A 23,740-nucleotide genomic window follows, 5' to 3' on the forward strand; every position below is an offset into this window, starting at 1 on the left:
GAATATGATAACTATGTTCAAGTACACTAAGGACTGTCACATGGAAGATAAATTATGTTGTTTCCTGTGACTCCAAGTAGAACACAAGCCAGTGGTAAAATATACAAGAATATATATTCAGGTCAATTTATAAAAACTAACTTTGTAACACCCTTATGTGCTCAAAGCTAGAAAACAGACAAGAAAGAAAAAATATTAGTCTGGAAGACAAACCTAGGTTAAACTTTGGTTATGCCACTTATCGTTTCTGTCTCTTTGGGACATGTTTCAAATGTCCCATAATCTGTTTCTGTACCTAATAAGTGGATTTAACCAATTCCTACCTTGCAAGTTGTAGAACTTTAGCGCCTGTATTAGTTTGCTAGGACCGCCATACCAGAGTATCATAGACCAGGTGGCTTCAATTACAGGAATGTGTTGTTTCTCAGTTTGGGGGTTGGAAGTCCAGGAATTGAAGTGTCAGCAGAGTTGATTTCTCATGTGGTCTCTCTGCTTGGTTTGCAGAGGGCCTTCTTCTCACTGTGTCTCCTCATCCCTGGTGTCTCTTCCTCTTTTTATGAGGGCACTAGACCTATTGGACCAGTGCCCCACCCTCATGGCCTCATTTAATTGTACTTATCTCTTTAAAGGCCCTATCTCCAAATATGGTCATACTGGGGGTTAGGACTTCACATGTGAATTGGGAGATTGAGGAGGGGTTATATTCAGTCCCTAACAGTCCCTAATATCAACAAATATTAACTCCCCAAGACCAGGGTGTTTGAGCATGGACAGCCACTTTGCAGAGACGCTTTACAGGGTATTAAAGCCTTAGGTAATTATAATCTATAATTTTAATGAACTCCAACACTCATATTCTGTCATTATAAAAATAAAATCTCCAGTGGAGCATCACCTCTGAAATTCTGCAATGCCCTGAAATGCTCAGTCGGAAGGTAGTTGTTCAGTACATACAACAACCTTCTTTAATAAATGTTTTCATTTACTATTTGAAATTTCAGTCTAATTCACAAATATTTACTCATATGCTAGACCTCCCTTAACTTCTTCAGCCCAAATTCCCGAGATGCATTCTATGAAACCTCTGTGTCTTTTGTGGGAAGACCTTGCTTTGCCAAACCTCTGAATGCTCTAAGTCAGAAGTTGTGCATATGTAAGTGAAGGGAGAATGTAACTATCTTAAAACAAAAAGGTGAAATGGGGAAGTTGTACAAGTAAATGCATGTAAAAAGTAAAAATAACAAGAGGTATGTTAATTTAATCCAAAGGTTCAAAGTCTGAATCTACGGCTTTGAGGCTTTTGAGTTCAGAACAACAAATGAATGATTTATTTTGTTCATACATGCAATGCTGTTATTCCTCATTTTAATATGCATAGGTATTGGCTCCATGCTTAGAAACTAACAGTTTAAAGTTGAACCTATGCTAGAAGCCAGGCTCTGAGTTTGGTTAGTCTTTCGGTTTGTCTTTCTTATAACGAGTATTTCTGTGGAAATAGGGCTGTGTTGTCTCTTGTGTCTGTGTGTAGTTGGAGTTACCTTTAAAAGCCAGTATTCGGGGCGCCTGGGTGGCCCAGTCGGTTAAGCGTCCGACTTCAGCCAGGTCACGATCTCGCGGTCCGTGATTTCGAGCCCCGCGTCAGGCTCTGGGCTGATGGCTCAGAGCCTGGAGCCTGTTTCCGATTCTGTGTCTCCCCCTCTCTCTGCCCCTCCCCCGTTCATGCTCTGTCTCTCTCTGTCCCAAAAATAAATAAAAACGTTAAAAAAAAAATTAAAAAAAAAAAGAAGCCAGTATTCTAAGCCAGTGAAATAATACATTCTCTTCTTTTTCTCTTGACAGACTAAGTAGTATTATACGGTAGCACGTCTTCTCAAGGAATGTATACCTTTTTTGTCAGATGAACTAAAAACAAACAAAAAACCTGAACACTAACAGTGATTGTAACAGTTGGCAATTGAACATTGCCTCCCCTTGAGAGGGCCAGTTACTGTAACTAGACATTTACAACTGAGAGTAGGGTCTCTGGTTTGGAAAGAGCATGGCAGCTTGAGCTGGATTACCCGTATCCCAGCCTCCTAGCTCTGCCACTTGTGACCTCGGGCAGGTATCAGATTCTCTGAGCCTATTCCATGTTATGTAAAACTTTATATTTGGGCTTCTTTTCAGGTCTGCACAGAGTTTGACCCAATGTAATTTATTTCCTTCTTTGATCCTTAATTCTTTCACCTTCTGATAGGTATAATATTAATCCTTTCCCTACTTACCTATCCCATGGGATTGTCGAGACAATCAAATAATATGATGTTTGTGAAAGTGCTTTATAAACTGTAAAACACTGTACAAATGCTATTTCTTTCTTCTTATGAGTGGATGGGGATGCTTAACTAGAAATGGAATTGGGACCAGCCAGGAATTAACGTTGATACTGTTTCCTAAGAGACGTTAGAGGCCTCATGTTTTTGTCTATTTAAATTGCCTGAACTGATCTGTAAAATGAAGATCTTTAACAAGAGGCATTAAAGTTTATTGTCTGTTTTTCTGTGGTACTTCCCAGGGAACATAGGAAACATTTTTTTTCCTTTTATTTTTTTCCCCTGTATTTTTGGGCTGCTGTCTATTCTTGAAAATACTAAGACAAATTCTTATCCTTTGAAACTGTGGGGATCTGGGCCCATGGTGCTTACTATCATTATTTCTATTGCACTTGTGGTAATTGTTGTTATTATTAATTATACTTCATAATTATATAGCTTCTTATTTTAAGGAAAGATAAATGGCTAGAAAATAAGTTGCTGTTACAGAGAGATGTTTGGAGTTTCAAACATTTTAAATCCACTTTTGACCTTTTTTGCACAAAGACTTCTACCTGAATCTTCAAACAGAACATTTTTTTGTTCCACCATTGAAAATAAAATACTAACTAGTGAGATGGTGTCCTCAGAGTCATGCATGAGAAAATAGGGTCAGAGAATTTCATTTCCTCTTTCTGCCTTTTAAAATAATTCTTAAAGTGTAGTTACTAAATAGTGGAAGTCTGTTTAAGAGAGAGATTTTGAAGCAGGAGGTGGAAATAGTTAAGCAGTGACCTGCACCTAAGAGGGAGTTGAAAATAGCTTGAGGATTATGGGGCAGGCAATCAAGTGTAACACGGGTACAAAATGTGCAGCATGGATCGATAGAGGCTCTCTAGAATAAAAAGTCCACCCACCGTCTTTAATCTCTTGGCTCTATTATTTTCAATTCTTGAATAACCTTAATGCTGATGAAGTGTTCTCTAAGTTTCCAGGCTGGTTGGCTTGGGGTCCCGTGTGTCACGGGTCTCCTCATTCCCACAGTTAAAGACCTGAATTCAGTAGAGAGACGAGGAGTCAAAGTAAGCATTTGTGTTTCCTTGGGTAACTTCCATGTAGGTGCTTCTGTGACTTAGTATGCAAAGGAGGATGAAATTTTACAGGAAATAAAGAAGGTATTCAGTTATTCAATTATTTCTTACTTTGAGGAAAACCCTCCTCTATCCAACTGTCATCTTCTTCTAAAGCAGTGGTTCTCAAAGTGACCAGCAGCATTTGCACACCTGGGAATATATTATAACGCAAACTCTTGGGCTTCAGCCCAACCTACTGAATGGAAACTTCGGGGTGGAGTACAGCAGTTTGTGCTTGAAGAAGCCCTCCAGGTGATTCTGATACGTAATACAATTTGAGAACCAGTGTTCTAAAAAGATGTTGAATTACACTGGGATTATATTGGAGCAAGTAAAAACTCTATCAAAAAAACAACAGTGACTTTTGGAATTTAGAACTCTATCGTTTTACCCCAAGTTATCTTTTGTAAACTATTTCACAGTTGTATCCTAAACTATTGAATACTTTTTACCCCGACCTGCTGTTCATATCAACATTTGCCCCCATCCTAAAATGATCTCTGTGTCTCTTTCTAGACAAATTTTTATTCATTCTGAATCATCCAACTCAAATACTGTTCCTTGCAAAAACTTTACCAGTCATGTCAGCATTCTCTCAATTTGGTTTTCTTAGTTCTCAGTGTCCATACTGTTCATGTAAGCCTTATGACATTTCTTGGATACCTTTTATAATAAACTTTCAACTATTACAATAAACATTGCATTTATTTAGTACCCACTATGGTCACCACAACCTTCTCAGAGAGTCCCGGGCCTGAGTTGCTGAGATGTTAAGTAGCTTACCCTAGCTCACACGGTAAGTATTAAAAAGAAGATTCTCCTTTAGACTTACTCACTATGCTATATTATCTAATAACATTGATAAACTTTTCTCATATTGGTATTTTTTTATTCTCCCCAGCTTAACTGTATGCCCAATTGCAATTAAAGACCACAATTCTCTTGTCTTTACAATAACTTTTAGAATATAGAGAATTAATGCATATCTGTTGGCATATTGTATTACAAATTCTAAATATTTCTGGAATTTGTCTGGCTTTTTCTTTGGAAAATCTTGAAAGTGAAGGTTTTAACATTTCCTCTTAGATCCAGAAAGCTGTCCACTTATAGATTATCTTTATTTTAGCAAATTAATTCATCGATTGCATTTAAAATATTCAATTCAGAATTGTGCATCGATTCTTATCATCAATTTTAATAAATGCATTTCAAGAATACTTTATAAAAATGCCTTTAAAGGAGGGAATAGCTACTTTTGTTATTTAAAGAATTTACCAATTTTCAGGAAGTTAGTTGATTGTTTCATAAGAAGAAAAAGGATAAGTTGAAAATGAATCTGACCCTTGCCTGTACACTTGCATGTACATAATGGTGATGGAAAAAAATGAAGATAATATTAGCAGCTAAATAGTAATTATTCAGGAAGCGTATTTCATTGAAAAAAAAAAAGGTTTTTTTACTCTGTAAGTATAACATACTCTGTGAACATGTTATATTTGTACATTATTTAAGTTCACCTGGCTGAATTCTTACCTAAGGAAAAGAAATCATAGCCTCTCCCAGGTACAGGCCACAATGTGTGACTATTTGGGGGATAAATATTTGGCCAATTTCTATTGCTTTATAGATGTTCCATCATCGTGAGGATCCTCGATCCTAAGTCAAAGTCACGTGGATGGTTGCAAAAATGCATTTTCCTGGATTCCATCCCTACATATTGAATTATAATCCCTGGGATTGGAGCCCAGCAAGTTACATTTGTAACAATCACTTCCAGGTGATGCGAATGCACAATTAAATTTGAAAAGTCACTTTTATTTGGATTAATTCTTTTTTTTCTTTTCCCTCTGGGGGATCAAATCTTCCAGAAAACTGAGGAGTGAGTCTCAACACTGATGTCTTTTAGGCAGAGAGCTTCAGTGACAACCTTAAGTTATTATTGTATTTGCCTTCAACAGACTTTTATTTAGTTTGGATACTTTTGTTTGCCAGGTACTCTTATCTAAATTAATCAATTCAAAACCCAAATCATTCTGTGATATAAGTATTCTTGGCCCCATTTTAAAGAAGAGATAATTAAGGCTTAGAGAAGTAATTACCTTTCTGAAGGTCACCCAACTAGTAATTGGATTCAGTTTGACTCCAGAATGTGTGTTCTTAAACTCCAAAACAGGAGTGAGTCACAATTTGAAATCAGATCTTTTCAATCCTGCCTTTCCCTTTTTAAAAAGCCAGCTGCACAGTAAAGCTGACAGCAGCTAATTCCAGGTTTGTGTCCAAACTGAGATATTATGATGTTAGTCCATAGTCGTCCTTACATTATTGGCTGGTAGCTGTAGTGTTATCATGTGACAGGCTCAATCAGTAAGCCATCACCTTCAATATTATCAGATGGATCAATGGAAGCATCATCAACATAAACCTGTCTGATAGTCTTCCTTGTCTTCTATTGTTCTTAAGAGACCTGATATATATTCTATGCAAAGATTACTACAAAAAGGTTTTTATCACTTTATTAAGGGATTTTCTACAACAATATCAGGCTTCATTTCCCTCAACAATGCTTTATTTTGATAAATCTTTTGCAAATACAGCTGGTACCTCTGTATGGCTGACTCAATGGTTTTTAACCTTGGCAGCACATTCAAATCACCTATGGACTTTTAAAAATACACAGATGCTTGGGTCTAACTCCTACAGATACTGAATTATGGGGTCTGGAGTGGGGGCTGGACGTGGATTGCTTATAAAGCCTCACAAGTGCTTCTATAGGCATGTAGGATTGAGAATCAGTGATCTAATTCATTACTTGGCAAAGAATTTGAGAATATCTTATTTACTAAAAGAGCAATTGAAGGAAGCAAAATCCCTCCATAAGTCCTATAGTGAGTCCTTGGAAATAAAAGTGGAACTCATGAGCAGCTTGAGAAGCTGTTGCTTGGGCTATCCAAATATTCAGATTTGACTCTCAGATAATGAAAAGGCAAGAAATAAGAAGCCATTAGAGCATGGTACTAAGTGGAATTATGAGAAACCATCTGTAAAATGTTGTGGGGTTTGGAAGGACCTGTTCTTTTTAATAGACATTTTTGTAATAGAAAACCGGGTAATGGAAATAGAAGCATATTTTAATCTATCTGCATTTCCTTCAGATAAAAATAAAATAAAAGGGAAGGGCATAACCTTGCAAATGTATCTTGATCTCATATTATTTTTGCAAGATAGACAGATATGGGGCCACTAGTCAGCCCAACTCAGGGCTAGCTATCAAATCAGAGCTCACTCTTCAAATCCCAGCACTAATCGAGATGATAAAGAGCTACCTTTAGATTAATCCTGCTCTGGACTTTAGACGAAAGATACTGCAGTTTAATTACTGAGTGAAATTCACTTTGTCTGATCTGCCTGTCTTTGCTGTAATGTAATCAGCATCACCCCCATCTGAAACATGGGGCTGTGAAGTCCAAGGACCTGTGTGATTGGAGGAAATAAAATGATGCTCAAACAACAAGCAGCCGCAGTGCAGTAATTATTCAAACCTTGTTTTCATCTGTATGTCATTCTCCTATTGGCTTGTCATGACAGCAACTGAAAAAAGGATGGGAGAGCATGTGATTGAAAGGGAGATTGACCTGAAGGAATCAGACCAGGTGTGGGAGGGAAGAGCCAAGCTATATAAAATCTTAAGGCTAATTAAACTTGGTTTTCTTTAATATATATCCCACTGGCTGTTCCTGATCCCACAAGTCCAAGCTAAACCATTCAGCTGATATGTCTGTCTGCAATTAAAATCTCCCCTTCAGTTGAAGCTCTATAGTTTTTACTTTTCTGAAAATAATTTACTTTTCTGTTAAAACTGGCAATTACTTGACAAATTTTTTTCCTATAAGTCTCACTGTAATTTTTAGAAGTTAAACTCAATAAGAGAAGAGGGTTGCAAGTTTTCTTCTGTCAGAGATACTGGCCTTTTCAAGCATCCTTTCTAGGTTTGCATGGACCCACTACCTTTCATACGGGAACTGAATCCAGAAAGGTACCTGGCTTCCCTGTGAACTGTTACCCCATCTTATACAAAATGTTTAAAGTAAACATTAGTCCTTTAGTTAGTTAGAGAGTGGCTGAGCCAGGATTTGAACCAAGATTTGTCTGACTCTGGGCCAATCTCTTTTGACTGTACTCTCCTTCCTCCCTTTATTCTCATTAATTTATGGTTAATACCCCTCTAATTGACTCATTTAACACATTGCTAAGCACCTCCTATATGTGTTGTGTTATACTCCACATATACATTAGTGAAACCTGGAAGGAAGAATCACCTAATATCTATCTTCAAAAGCTTTTAAGTTTGGTGGTTCGGTTGCTTTTGTGGCTTTTATTGTATGTTAACATTTTTTAAGTTTATTTATTTATTTTGAGAGAGAGAGAGAGAGAGAGAGAATCAGTGGGGGAGGGGCGGAGAGACAGAGGGAGAGAGGATCTGAAACAGGCTCTGTGATGACAGCAGAGAGCCTGATGGCAAGGCTTGAACTCACAAACTGTGAGATCATGACCTCGGCTGAAGTTGGACGCTTAACCAACTGAGCCACCCAGGTGCCCCTGTATATTGACATTTTAAATCCAAAGAGCAATTGGAACATTAAGAACAAGTGCAAAATATGAAGTCCAAAAGGTCTTTTCTATTTCCCTGTTTTTTTCATAGTATCACAAATCTATCCATCACCGCAAAATCTCAGAATCAGAATTCCCAAGAATCTTAAGTTCTTATGACTCATAAAATATCAATCATCAAGTCCTGTCAAAATTTGCCATATATGATCCAACATCAAGACTCCTAAACATCGATGTTAAGCAGGCAAGCTATGGAATCAGATGACCTGGGTTTGAATTCTGGCTTTATCACTTATTAACTGTATAACCTTGAAAAATTTGCTTAATCATCATCTTTAAAAAGGAAACAATAAAGTGACTTGCCTTTTAGGATTGACATGCAGATTAAATGTGTTAATGTATATAAAGCACATAATCCAGTGCCTAGTACGTAGTAGGGGCTTAATATTATCCTTTCTTTCTTTACAGTGTCTCTAGAACTTTTCATTTCTTTTCTATCTCTACCAATGCTACCAAGGTCAGATATTTATCTCATAGTGCCTGGGTTATTGCAGTGGTTCTCCCTTTCTCTTTCTCTGTCATTATTTCTGGGCTTTCCCTGTTTCAATTTATTCTGTCTACCATTCCCAGTTACTTATACTAAAATACCACTGTGATGATGCCAGTGCCCTACTTATAAGCCTTTAATAGACCTCTTTTGCCTATAGAATAAAGTGCATTAGTCAGCCCAATATTCAAGGACCCCTTCACATTCCAGACCTAACCTATCTTTCCAACATTATTACCTATTATAATTCCCACTAACTTGTTTATTTGTTGCTCCCAAATATGTCTTTCAATTTTCTGCTTCCATGCCTTCTCTCTTGCTCTTCACTTAACCTGAGTCTTATCACTTCCTGAATCTTACACATTTTTCTTAGTTCAAGTGTATTTTTTCACTGTAGTGAAGCTTTCCATTGTCAGCCTCGATATAAGAGGTGATTTTCTCTAGATCCCTATTCTGAATACTGAATTGCCTTGTATTGCAATTGTTTTTTGAGGTTATTTCAATAATTAGATATTAAGTACCTCAGACACAGGTCAGTGTCTCAAACATAATTTTTTTCCAGTGGCATCCAAACAAACCCAAATATAAGTATACAATGAATATATGCCAAATGAATAAGAGGTCTCCATTTGGAGTTTCTTCCTTGCTCTAACCACCTTTTCTTTCCGACAAATCACTTTGAATTTTGTCCTTTATTCACAGTGTATGTCTGTGCATATTTTGAAACTTCTCCCTCCTCGCTCCCCTTCTCTGATCACTCACTTATAATGCCTTTCCATTCCACAGCCATCATGCTATCCCCTCACCCATCGTGTTCAGTCAGGCTGCTAATAGGCTCTGGTTTTTCTGTTCTAGTTCATTCTGTACTAACTACATCAATGCTAGGGTGATACTTGCTTATCTATAGAACAGAGATGATAGAACCTGCTCTTTTTATTTTTGGGAGTTGTCAAAAATGATAGCATATGTATATAGATATGACATTAACAGTATATGACAGTATTTTATAAACTGCAAAAAGCTTTATAACCATAAGGTATAGTTTATAGTGCCTAAATATCTTCAATTAAGCATGCATTCATGTATTAAATATGTACTTAAAATATTCTGCACATTGTTGAAGCTTGGAATTGAGGCCTCTGACTGGCCGATGAGCTCACAAGTGTAGGTTGTGTGCTACGTGAGGGGTAAGTCTTTCACTAACACAAGGATCTCTGGCCCAGTGAATGGAGTTCAATAGTAATTCTTTAATTCTTGCTACAAGTACAAAAAAAAATTAAAACAATATCAACAGTAAGGTTTGATGAGCTGTATCATATTTCTTGTATCTAACTAAGATATCCATGTCTATCTAAGGATTGTTCCTTCTGCATTCATGAATTTCCTCTTTTTCCATCTAATCCCACCCTTCTTTTGAGCAACTCACATTATGTAGCCTCAATCTATCTACAAGGCAGATGAGAGTCTTCCTTAAAAGACCTTCACTAAAAAGACTCTATTTTAATGTTTTGTTTTGTTTTTTTAATCAGCAAACAGGACTGCTATTTAGCAGACCGACAGGAAGAACCTTAGTAATTCCTAACCACCCCTGAAACAGGATGAAAAATGAATCAAGCTTATCTTACAACACAGAGATCAAAATTGTGTAAATTATCTGACCATGTGGGTTTTCTTGAAATTTTTGAGCCAAAAACCTAACCAGAGGACAATATTTATGATAACACCATTCAGACGTTGGTCTGCTGCCTAGATCCAATTTTTCCTTAGGTGCTGTGTTTCTATTAATCAGGAGATGAATTGATGGACAGTGATGGTGGCTTAGAACTTGAAATCATAGTCCCTAACAACCCAGTACTGCACAGAGGCATTTCAACTTTATTTTATTATTATCAAATGGAACCAGGACAGGCAGATCAGTCTTCATTCCATGGTTTCTAATGGCAGAGTGGGCCCAGAATGTTCCACAGGAGGTTCAGTGGCAGGCAGGCAATAAGGGCCAGCCAGCCTTATATTGTATAGCTTACCTATGTTGGTTTTAAAAAAACAATGTGTCCATATTCTGGAAGCACATACCTTTATTGTCCCTGAATTCCTGTGGACATTATCAGTGGATTCATATTTCCATGAATTTTCTATTCCATGAGATCTTGACCTCATGGCTCTAAGTTTTGAGATTTTGATGATAAGCAGTAGGTGTCTTCCAGACTCCTTTCTTGTTTTCCCCTTCCTTACCCCAATTCTACACATCATTCAGCTGCCACCAAAATACTCCCTTGCCTAACTGTCACTCTCTTCCAAGGGGATCTGATATACCAGAGGCAGCAAAATCTTTATTCTTTTCTACTGGCCTTTTGGCTCTTCCTGCTTGTTTGGAGTTTTGAGTTAAATTTTTCAAGTTAATATTTAACTCATGAGATAACTGTTTACAAAATTGTTGGTTGGCAATCAGGGAGTTTTTCCCCTGGATTAATATGGTTAAAGTTTAACTTAGTGGAACAGCTCATAAAAAAAATAATAAATATATGTATATAATTAAATAAAAGTATTAACTCTGGGAATTTTGCTGATATGTTTTCATGATTCAAAATGGAATATTTGTTCTAATCTAGATGAAAGAAAGACCTTGGTTACAGACCTGGCAAGCTGACTGTGGAAGAATTTAAGTAGAAAGGAACGCCAGAGTCTACTCCTGGGTTGCAAATGACATGCAAATAATGAGAACATCCCTTTTTTTTTCTTAAGAAAATACCCTGTATTCATATTCTTGATAATATCACATTCAAAAGAAGTTGTTGGGAATCTCTCCAAACAGCATATTTGGCTAATTTTAGGCTTTGGTAATCCCTGTGCTATCTTGTGATATTTTGTCATATCAGTGACCTTATATGTTACAATGTTATCAAAACTTAGGGACAGATATGTGGTGAAATGACTCTGTTCAGGTATTGCTCTTCGGATGTATTCATAAGTCAGAAAGGGCTGTTTCTTCTCCTGAGATAAAGGCGAACTCAAGCTTCATCTGTCGATTGCTAGAGCATATATTGTGTTCTTATGAGAAATCTTCATGCTTTTGCTAGGGTTCACGGGTCCAACCTAGAATTGAAATCATATTCAAGTTATTCTGGGTTTTCATCTTTACTTCTTGCAATGTAGACCTCAAAGATCAACTGTTGGAAGAAAGTGGGTGGAACAGTTAGGTAAATCTGGTAGGACTATGAGGGGCTGCATATATGTGCATTTCAAGTTTAACATGTGCTCTGAAATTCTGTGCCATTGAAGATACTCTGTGTTTTGGCTATATGTAGAAGTCTACTTGGCTGGTTTCTACTCAAATGACAATTGTCAGTTGTTAATAATTTTTGCTGTAAGAATAAATGAGCTTGAAGCCATTTATTTAGAAGAACCAGATTTTCTGCTCTATTCTGCATTTCAGAGTCATAAAGCCAGACATTCAAAATCTGGATATCTCACAAGCACCTTCTAAGATTGTTGTTTTGCCAAATATGCTGTGTTTATCCCAAGTCAGAAGTCACTTAAGGTAGAATTATAAGTAATAAATTTCAAATCTGAAGAGACTTAAATAGGTTTTAAGTGCCCAATAAGGTAGGAGGAAGAAGTAGAAAGAGAGGTGTCCCAGAAGCTAGCCACAGTCTCAAGTAGGAGGAATTTGTTAACCATGTTAAGTCGCTGCTGAGAAGTTGAGTAAAATGAGAATGAAAACGTGCACCTTGGATTTGGCAACAGCAGACATGGTAGAGTGGGATGGATAAAAGCCTTGTTGGATTGTGTTGAGGAAAGAATAGTAAGTGAAGATACGGTAATGGCTCATAGAGACAATTCTTTCAATACATTTTGCCAGGAAAGGAAGACAAATGGAAAGTAACTGGAGAGAGACTTGGGATCAAGAGAGTATCAAACAAAGATATGCAAAGCATGGTGGTTTCTTGTCTTGTTTTATGCTTTGTCTTTGTCTGATTTGCTTCCCCAGTTGAAAAACAATATGAATTAGAATTGAAGCCTCAAATCTGGAGTAAGAGATGAAAAAGGCAAAATCGGCCTGGTAAAATGTGAAAGGTATTGGCTGAAAGACAACAGATTTTGGTTTTAGGTCAAATTCTACTGGCTCCCAGTAATAAGGCCCTAAATACCATTTCTGTATCTGCCTACTTATTTATTGATAGCATGCAAAGTCCATTTATGATATTCTAGTTCCAGAAAGGAAAAACAACAGACATATTTCCAGAAACCCTTCTTTAGTAGAAATAAAATTTATATTGTTTTTAACCACTTACAAACTCTTTATTATTTAGAAAGCTCTCACATCTTGTTAGTTAACCCTCACAAGACTGCTACAAGGTAAGTGGCTATATTGTTTTACTTAATAGATAAGGTAACCAAGACTATGAAAGATTAAGTAGCTGGCAAAATCGTACAATATGTAGATAGCAGGAGCAGGGCTGAAACTCCAAATTTTAGACTATAACTCAAAGATTCTTTCCCACCTCATAGTGCTCCCTATTTCCCCTGTAGTCTTTTGTTTTATTTTGTTTTGTTTTGTTCACCTCACTTTTCAGTGATTCCCCTTTTTTCCATTTTTGGTCCAGGTTTCTATTATTTATATTTCTTTCCATTCTGCTTCTCCAGGGATTTCTGAGTATGCCCATCTCCCTAAATATCCACATTTAAAAGAATTTTTTTACTGTTTATTTATTTTTGAAAGAAAGAGACAGCACAAGCCAGGGAGGGGCAGTGAGAGAGAGGGAGACACAGAATTTGTAGCAGGCTCCAGGCTCCGAGCCGTCAGCACAGAGCCTGACGTGGGGCTTGAACCCACAAACCATGAGGTCATGACCTTAGCCAAAGTCAGACACTTAACAGACGAAGCCACCCAGGCACCCCAATATCTGCATTTCTTCATAAAACAGAATCAAATGCATAGGGTTAGGGGGTCTGCATTAAGTGCATAGGAAGAACAATCCTACACCAAAATCTGATACTAGTCTAATGATATTGTGTTGCAAACAGCCCATGGAAAATCAAGGCTTTGACCACAATGGCTAGTGTTAGCAGTGGAAACTCCCTCATAGTATCTTGTCATTTGGCCCTTACTAGCTTTTAAATGCAAATAGAAAGGGAAGAGCAAGAAAGTAGGAGGAGAAAATGGGAACTGGGAAGAGAAGAGATGGCACAGAGGGGTACAAGTGTTGCTTAGTGTAGGCCCTGCAGACCAAAAATTATTGTGTTTCTAAGACTATTGATTTTTTCAGCAGCTGATATTTCAATCTGGGTGCAGTGTGTCTGTGAGTCTACGCACACTGTCAAGAAGAAATATGATAGTGTCTTAAAAGATTAATAATATCGCTGGTCCTCTGGAGGCCTGTCTTAATTCACTGGCCTGTTCCCTGGCATGTACTGTAATTTATCTAGTCTGATTTGAATAGCAAATGGCAATCGGCTGCCATTAGGGAAATGGGCATCATTCTTATTGATCCAGCATGGGCTGGATTTTATTTAAGGAGAACTGCAAAATGTTATTACCTTCAGGAAGAGAAGCTGAAAAGGGAGCTTTTCCCTCGTGTATTTTGGAAATGTTCTACCTTTAAAAGGGGGAATGGATTGTGGATTTAAGAGAACAGAGAGAGATGATGATCCTATTGTGTGAACAGGGACATGTACAGGCTGTTTTCAGCATAATTGTTTACCAGCAGGAAAGAGTGCTCATGATTATGAGAAAGAGGCCATGGCCTCAGAGGTTAGAACATTGGAGAATTAGTCAGATCTGACCTGTTTCCTTGTCCAACTTTGTGAAAAGCCCCTAGTTGCTTAGAATCCACTTGTCAATCTGTAAAATGGGCTAAAAAATCTACTGGGCACAGGTAAGGTTTGCTTAGTGTTTGTCTTACATCCTGAGAGCTTGGATAAACGGTGCTATGGAATAAAACAGAAACAACAAAGAGGGTCTATCTGACATTGGAGGGTAGGGTTTCAATATTTATTATTGTTCTTCCCTTAGAACTCTTGAAGGGACAGGTTATGCGCTGAGTGATGCATGATGAACTAGCCTCATAATTCTCATTAACCATAACAGGCATCTCTCAGCTTAACACTGAATATATTGACTTTAATGTTCACCTATTAGTGGCAGATCCAAACCCGCACTCTTACCCTGTGCTACAGAATCGAGGAAAGCCGTCAGCCTTATGGTAGCAAGTGTGGGAGACAGACCCAGTCTCTTAGCCTACTCCTGACCCCCTTTGTCACAGGGGTAAGGGTTGACAGTGCCATTCCCATTAGAGCTTTGGAGATTAGCTGTGAAGGAGCACATGCACACCCACCCTGTTCCTAACCTCTTTCAGCAGCCACTGAAGGGGAAAAAGGTATGACAGAGGTGGCTAGAGGAAGTGCTCGTTGCTACTGAAATTCTTCTCCATTCCACCTCGGGTTGTTATGGAAAGAAACGATAATGTGCTACAGGAAATGGCCAAGTATAAAAGCAATAAAATAAATTGAAAATGACTTTGTTTTTTTGAGCGGCAGTAATTGCTATATGTTGTGATGTTTGCATAAGGAATTAGTTAATGTGTAGCAGAATGGCATGTGATACTTTTTATTTGCCTGATGACTATAGTCTCTGAGTGAATGACTTATTAAGGTTAATAAAGAAAAATTTGCTTGTGACTTGTAATGATCCAATTGCTAGAATTTAGCATCCCCTTATGCATTGTTGCCTAAAGGGGAGAAGGAAAAAAACCCACACACATTAATGGCCGACTGGCTATGATTTTTTATAGTGGTGTGAGAACAAACAATGTCTTCTAAATTGTTGGTCTGTCTATCTTTCTGCCTGCCTGGGCAGGAACGTTATGGCTTTCTTAATTCTCCTGTGTGATTTATCATCCTAAATTCATTGTTTTGCATAACTCTGCTCAAAATGAAGAAATGTCATTATTTTGCAGCGAAAAAGTTGTCATTTGCATAATGCCTGCCATTAATTATTGTGAGACTAATGCAGTTGTTGATATTTTTAGGGCACAGTGGTACAGCCTGCACCTTGTATAATGTCATTCTGAAAACATTGGTAGTTAATAGGTGCCACAACATTGCACAAATGGAAAAGAAGATGATGAAGAAGAAGGGGACACAATGGAACAGGCTGTGATCTTTATTTAGCTTTTTTTTTTTCCCCCTGAAATGCTTGGTGAGGAAAGACTATAAAAGGAAGCGAATAGAGCAGGGAGCTGTGACATCCACGAGAACAAAGGGATTGAAAAGCAGAGGTTTTCTATTTAGGCTGGATTAGTATAACCTGGGTTCCAGCCAGTTTAATGGAGACAGTCGTGCTCCTCTGTTTGGGCTTACCTACATAACCACAGCCCTGAACAGAATGTAGAGTTGGGCTTTTTTAAACCCAAGCTAGGACAAGGGCGTGCTCTGAAACGTGCTTATCTTGTGGGAGAGTTCTCTCAGCCAGGCACTTGGCCCAAGTCAAGAGGACACACCACAGTTTCATGGAAGAGAGCTGATGACCATGTTTCTCAGGTTTTGATACACCAGTCTGCTGTACTTCACATATGGCAGCATTGGTATCTAGAGCCCTAGCTTTCTTTTTCTGTAAAAAGCAGAAGAATGCAGTAGTAGCACGTTAGGGTGAATTTTTTTCCTGCCGTTCGTTGCAATAGAACTAACTTTTGCATCTGATTCTTTAGGGCAAGAGCCTACCAAAGCTTTCTATTTCACAGGTAAATGAAAGTCAGTTATAAAAATTCGATCAGAGATGAAACTCATTACACTGAGTCTGGGAGGCATAAATATTACAAATGTACGTAACTGTTGATCTTTTTAGTCATGGGAGCTTAAAAAAAAAACAGGCTCACATCAAATAGAATTTTTTTCCTAATTTCACTGTTTCATGTGTATTATAAATTTAGATCTTTCCTCTTTATCATTAAATTTAAAAGACATAAAAGAAATGGAGCCTCAAAAGTAGGTCTAGTTACTAAGACTGACCAGAGATATTTAGAAAGAAGATATTGCCCTTCAATGTTTAAAGCCTAGCAGTGTAAACTCTGCAAAATGCAATACTTTTCAGATTGTAATCCAGATTCGAATGACTATCCCTTGCCCCCAGACTGACTACTATTTGGCAACCTCCTTAAAGCCAGATGATGCATGTGAGGGGGCCACCAGGATGTGGAGGAAACCATGAGAGGCTGTCCCAGTTTGTCTTACAATAAAACCTCAGCAGAATTCAGACTGGGATCCTTTTGTAGATCTCACTTTGGATTTTAGAATTTAATCTGCATGTGTTCAGTCCTGGAATATGTAGAAAACACACATTCTGGGTTAGGAAAATTTTAATTCTCTGCAGTGACATCACCATCATAAATTACCACATTTGGGGTTGTAAAAAACAGATGAGTCCATGCGTCAATGGAGACCAGTCTCACTTTTCCCTTTCTTTTGGAGAGAAGGAAATTGTCCTAACAGCCCAAATTAATATCCTTTGACTATAATAAAATCAATACAAGTATACAATTTTAAAACATAAGAAAGAGGTCCAATATGGTGGTGGGGGAGATGGAACACGGACAGAAAATTAAACAAAGGGAATTGCACTTCCTATAGTGTACTAGTACAACACAGGTGGACTCATCCTTAATCCTCTCATGTTTGTGGCCTGGTAATGCCCAGGGTCTATCATATTCTATATATATGTAAAACTGCTATGTATAGATGTATATGAATAGCTGTTAATTAAATTAACAAGTTATGTCATGATTAGGTGACCAGCTCTTCTTGGCTAACCCAGAACTTTCCCTGTTTTAACACTGAAAGTCCTACATCCTAGGAATCTTCTCAGGTAAACCAAGGCAGTCAGTTACCCTAACCAAAAGGGACACTCATGAGCCTATTGATTTAATAGTTGTGTTGTATACTTCATCCTATATTTGAAAAGAACCTGCTATTAGGAACTATTTTTTATAGCATCCATTTGCTAAAGCATTTTACCTAACTATAGGAGACTTGAGTAAAGAGGTGTAGAATTGCATGCATTGAGTGTCTAGCACTTTGATCAGCAATATTCTGGAAAGTAGCAGTCTCATAGTAAATAATCAGCATCAGCTCTGATCCCCTGTGTTCAGGAAATAATTTTAGAGCTCAAGTCTTCCATAGAAACAGGGTAGGAATCCATATGTTAGCTGGCATGATTTTCATCACCTAACATCTGATAATCATGTCAGACTGGCGTTCTTTAATACTCTCCGATTACTGCCAGGACTTCTAACTTCTCTATCCTTTGCTTTGGAGTTTTTCTCCTTTTACAGCCAGACATTCTGCTAAGAACTGAGGATACAAGTTGGATAAGACAGAGTCCTTCACAAGGAGTTTTTCAATTTAACCTGTGAAGGGGGGAGAGGGGGAAAGCTGCTGGAATGAATTTTATATAGTATATGTCTAATTGAGGCAATTTCTTTATTCACTGAGATCAGTTAATACTATTACAAAACTTAAGACATAGAAGAATAGCACTTAAAATTGTTATTGTTTCTTTCATGGATTGGTTTGTTCATTTGTTTAATAAACATTTATTGAAGCTCTACTATCTGCTCGGCAATGTTCTGAACACTGTGGATAGAAGGATGAGTCATACTTGGTAGTTTCACAAAATAAAGAGTACAAAAGGATACCCCACTTTCCATCCAGATTGGGAATTCTTTGAGTGCAAGATGGGCATGTCAGCATTCCATGCCAGTCTAAGACACCAGGACCAGGGAGAAATTCTCCCTTTGTAGATTCAAAGGAGATATTAGTTTTAGTTGACTATCTAATTTCACTTTACTTCTCCCAAGAACTATATTCTAAGACCTGAGCTGTAACATGTAGGTGGGTGCCCAGATTGGCTTGTGCAGTTGACTGAAAGAACAGGGGTGTCTGGGACAATCCAGGGCAGCTACTACACCATGCAGAATAAAAATTTTCTATTTAAAGTTGATATGACTGGGATGAGATTTGAAACACTTTATTCATTCAGTCATTTAATATCTATCAACCACCTATAATGTTTTAGATGTTGTTCTACTTACTGGGGATATAATGAAAAATTAACCAAAATCCCCTATGAAACTTACTTTATAATGAAAGAAGAGAAAACCAATAACTAAGTAAGCAAAAATATATCATTTAAAATAATGACAAGATCTAGGAAGAAACCAAGGGAGGATACAGGGGTGAAAAATAGGGATAGATGATGGAGAGAGTGTCCTTTGAGGTAGGGCAGGTAGAAAAATTCTCTCTGAACAGGGGGCATTTGAACAGAGATTAAAATAATGAGAAGGAGCCAAGCATGTGGTGATCAGGAGGAAGAGGATTTGGGGCAGAGGGAATACATATTATAAAATCTGTAAGAACAACTTAAATTATCCCAGGAAGAAGAAGAAATGTGTGGCTCAAGTGGAGTAAAGCAAAAATGGTCACGTGGCTAGATATAGACCAGATCACAGAGGCCATGGTAAAGACTGACAGGAAGCTGTTAGCAGGTTTTCAAAAGGGTATATGCTCTAGTTTATAAATTAAAAGAGATCTGTGGCTACTCTGTGGAAAACAGGCTTAAAGGGTCAAAGGTAGAGGAGGAAGACTAGTCAGGGGTTATTGTGGGAGCCCAGTATGTGATGGGCAATGGCAGCAGGAAAGCAGTTCAATTCCGAATAATTTGAATGTAATTTGAAAGCAATTGCTGAGGGTCTTGATGTGGTAGAGATTAGAAGGAGATGCACCAGGTGTGGTGAGTCCCAAGTGTTTGCCCTGAGCAACTGGATAAATGGCAGTATCATGAACTCCGTGGAATTGGGAGCTATGGGAGAAATGGAAGAAAGAGCAGAATTGGGGGCAGAGATAATTATGAATTGATTTGGGGCATGTTGACTTTGCAATTCTTATCTAAGTAAAGAAATTGAGTAGGCATTTGGATATATGACTCAGGAACGCAGAAGAAGGAATAGTGCTAGAGCTGCAAACCCTTGCTTATCTTTTTTTTCCTTCACTTTTTTTCACTTCTACATACATAGTCTTTAGAATGTAAGCTTACAGAGTACAAGGAGTGGATTCTGAGCAGTTTTTGAGGTAAATATGTATCCCCTATGTTGTTTGATGATGAATATAAAGGTGCTACTTTCATTCATTTTGCTGTCTCTGGAAAGTCTTGAATGTATATATAGCAAAGAGGTCCCACCAAAAACATATGAACATGTCCTGAGGACTTACATGGTTTATGATCTCACTGAGATGTAAGACAAAGATAAATTATTGTTTCCATAAGGATATAAGACAGAGGGGAAAGCACATATTCTGTAGTTTATTAATGTAGGTGGAATGCATGTGAGTTAGAAGGGAGGTAAAACTTGAACCCAATTTTGGAAGTGGGGAGAATTTAAACAGGCAGTAAGGAGAATACACAGTATTTCAGAGAGAGAGAAGTCGGGAGAAGATGCATGAAGACATAAATTAACTATCTCTTTGGGGGAAAGCAAGGATGGAGAACAAGGATGGGCACCTGGGTGGCTCAGTCGGTTAAGTGTCTGACTCTTGATTTCAGCTCAGGTCATAACCTCACGGTTCGTGAGAGTGAGCCCCACATCGGGCTCTGTGCTGACACCGTGGAATGTCCTTGGGATTCTCTCTCTCCCTGTCTCTGCCCTCCCCGCTTCTAAATAAATAAATAAAAATAAAGGATGGAGAACAAGGAGACTAGCCTGGCAAGAGCAGAGTTTTTGTGCTTGTGAAGTTAGGGGAGATGAATTTATAAAGGTTGAACTTGCCCAGTAGCACACTGGTTCTCATCCCTGGGGTATTTCAGAATCACTTTTGGAGTTTAAAAATGTGGACGTCTGGATATCACTTCTGGAAATTCTGATTCTATAGGTCTTGGAAGGGCCCTGGCATTTATACTTTTCACAGGATGGTTGTTCCGGAAAACCTCTCCTTCCTAAAGCTTTGATTATTTTCTAGAGAAAACAGTCCTCCTGGACTCCCAGGTAGCATTGCCTCCAGATACCATTCTAGTACGGGCTCCCAAGTTAGCTCTTCTCATTTCTGAATGTTTACTTCCCTACTTATGCAGAAATTGAAGTTTGTAACTTTCTCTTTTAGTTATGCTATAGACACGAGTTGTTTTATTTTCTCTTCTTGTTGATCTACATTACTTTTAGAGAATATTTGAAAAATTCAAATTTAGTTTGCTGCCATTATCCAGTAGGAACCCAGAAGCCTGCAAATTCATTTCAAGAGTAACTCCCTGCCTTAGTAAATGGTTGTCACGCAACTGTAATCACTATACATCATTTTTTTTAATGTTTATTTATTTTTGAGAGAGAGAGAGAGAGAGAGAGAGCGCGCGCTGCGCGCGAGCGCGTGGGGGAGGGGCAGAGAGAGATGGAGGGAGAGGATCCTAAGCAGGCTCTGCACTGACAGCAGGCAGCCCAATATGGGGCTCGAACCCACAAACCATGAGATCATGCCCTGAGCCAAATTCAGAAGCTTAACCGACTGAGCCACCCAGGTGTCCCCACTTATACATCATTTACACTTAAATTTATAATTCCATTGACTTGACAGAAACTTGTGATGCTCCACTTTAGCTATTTCAAATTTCCATGGTGAAATCAGAAACTCAGGCTTAAAAAAGTGTGTTTTACATCTATTAAAATCTCAAAGTTTGGATGTCAGATACTACTCGTATTATTATTTTATTTAAGAAATAGAGACTCCGTTTGCTCAGTGGTGGGGATATGTTTTTGAGATATACATGGCACAATGAAGGAGTTCCAAGGAGAAGTTCTGTTGAGACTATTCCAGGTCCAGGGCTGTTCCAGTGACCTTTGCAGCAGGGCTTCATGGAACTTCTATAGACCTGGTATCAGAGCTTGGCTTTTCTTCACATCTCCACTCAGTTCTTCTGTTGGTACTAAATGTCCTTGTCCTGTTTTATGACTTGAGATTACCTGTGACCAGTTATGACTCCTCCATTTTCTTTCTACTTTATAATCCCTTGAAGAGTAGCCTATGCCTGGTGGGTGTATGTGTGAGTAAAAGTTGCAGAAAGAGCAGTATCTCTAACAAGGAGCTGTGGGTGCAAGAAGCACCCTGATTATTACATCAAACACTGCAGGGGGAACTAGACTGCATTCAGCTGAACTCCTTGCTTGGCCAAACCTATGATGACTTTTTCCTGAATGATGGACTCTAAGTTTCATGTATTCTCTATAGCATCAGCATATATGAGACAGATAGATACAGTATTGATGACATAAATAAGAGTTTGGAAATCAAAATAGGCAAAAGTGGTATGCGGGCTTAAGTAATACAACTTGATGATATGCATTACTATTATGAAGCCTAAATTGAAAGCAAAATTTATGACTTCAGGAGAACCAGCCATAGTAGCCCTCTTCTACTTCTTAAGATTCCATATCATTAACTCACAGGCCATTGGAATTTTTTCTAAGGAGAGGCCTAAGACTAAAATCATAGACTACTAAAAGTTTTTGTTTAAGAGGTATCTATTACAACTACGTAGTATCAAACACTTAAGATGTTTGAAAGCAACACACAGTATCTATAAAAATGGGAAAGGGAAGACTCCTAGGTACAAAAATGCCTATAGAAAGTTTAGGGAAGGAACTTATGTTTAGGGAAGGAAATTATGTGTAGGTTACTATTTTAAGTGATAGTAATATTTATGGTAAATATTAAATAGTAATGTTTAAGTAATATTTTGCTATATAAGTAATGGGCTTTCATTATGGAAAAGTTCAAAAGAAACAAAACTTATTTAAAATTGTTCTTCCCAGAAACAACCACTTTTTTTCCAGTCTTTTTTTCACTAGGTGTATACACATATATCATTTCTTTAAAAATATTTAACTTAGCAGGGTGCCTGGGTGGTTAAGTCATTTAAGTGTTCAACTCTTCATTTTGGCTCAGGTCATGATCTCACGGTTTCATGGGTTTGGGTCCACATCAGGCTCTGTGCAGGCAGAGCAGAGCCTGCTTGGGATTTTCTCTCTCCCTCTCTCTCTCTGCCCCTTCCCCACTCATCCTGTCTGTCTCTCTCTAAATAAATAAGTAAAAAAAAATACTTAATTTTGAAAGGTTTAAATAACAGATCAACCTTTCCATACTGTTGGCTGATAAGCCTTTTAATTTAACAATATTCCAAAAAAAATTCTCATGTCATTAAGTAATGTTCAATATATGATTTTTAATAACTACATAGTATTCCAACACATGGATATGCAATCATTTACTTAACCATATATTGTCAAAGTTTCCAAATTTTCACAATTATAAGTAATGCCATGATAAAAACTCTTGCTTCTAAATCTTTGTGTACATCTTTGGTAATTTCTCCTATTTTTTAAAGTCTTTTAATATTTATTTATTTACTTTTGAGAGAGAGAAAGCGTGCACAAGTGGGGGAGGGACAGAGAGAGAGAGGGAGACACAGAATCTGAAGCAGGCTCCAGACTCTGAGCCATCAGCACAGAGCACGACACAGGATTCGAATCCATGAACTGTAAGGTCATGACCAGAGCCCAAATCAGATGTTTAACCAACTGAGCCACCCAGACGCCCCTTTGGTTATTTCTTTTAGATATACTGCTAAATGTGAAATTTCTGGGTCAAGTAGTATTTCATATCTTTTTAAGTTTTTGATGCATTATTTGCCAAGGCGCTCTCCAGAGAATTGTGCCAATGTTACTCTTTCTGTGGTAACATCTTAAAATTTCCTTTTAAAAGAAACTCCATTTAAAGCTGTGCCATTACTTTTCTCAGGATCCTATCTGGTCCACCAGGTATAGCAGACTCAACTCAACTCTTAACCTCAAGGTTATATTTAGAGTTATGGAAATACTTCTATAGATCAGTAATGCTGCAAATGAGACAGTATAAGCAATATAATCTGACAGTGAATTAGAATGCGTTCCTGTCTTGTGCCTGCTGTGTGCAAGCATTCTGCTTTATCCTGGATAACAATCAGACAAAGGGAAAGGGGGCAGCGAGGAAGAAAGAAAGAGAGAGAGAAGGAGGGAGGAAGGAAGGAAACCTACCTCTCTTATTTGGATTGATTGGGCACTCACAATATGTTAGGCACTGAACCGAAC

At 37.9% G+C, this 23,740-nt stretch overlaps 1 protein-coding gene and 1 pseudogene across 48 annotated transcripts in view; both read left to right on the forward strand.

Moving 5' to 3' along the window:
- The window catches only part of ZBTB20 (zinc finger and BTB domain containing 20), a 780,465-nt gene that overhangs the window by 384,580 nt on the left and 372,145 nt on the right, over nt 1-23,740 (forward strand). The gene's annotated exons all lie outside the window — the stretch shown is intronic.
- LOC112850586 (small nucleolar RNA SNORA62/SNORA6 family) lies at nt 9,686-9,844 on the forward strand (annotated as a pseudogene).

The sequence above is a fragment of the Puma concolor genome, chromosome C2 (genome assembly GCF_028749965.1).
Source record: "Puma concolor isolate L17-30 chromosome C2, mPumCon1.1.hap2, whole genome shotgun sequence".
Taxonomy (NCBI): Eukaryota; Metazoa; Chordata; class Mammalia; order Carnivora; family Felidae; genus Puma; species Puma concolor.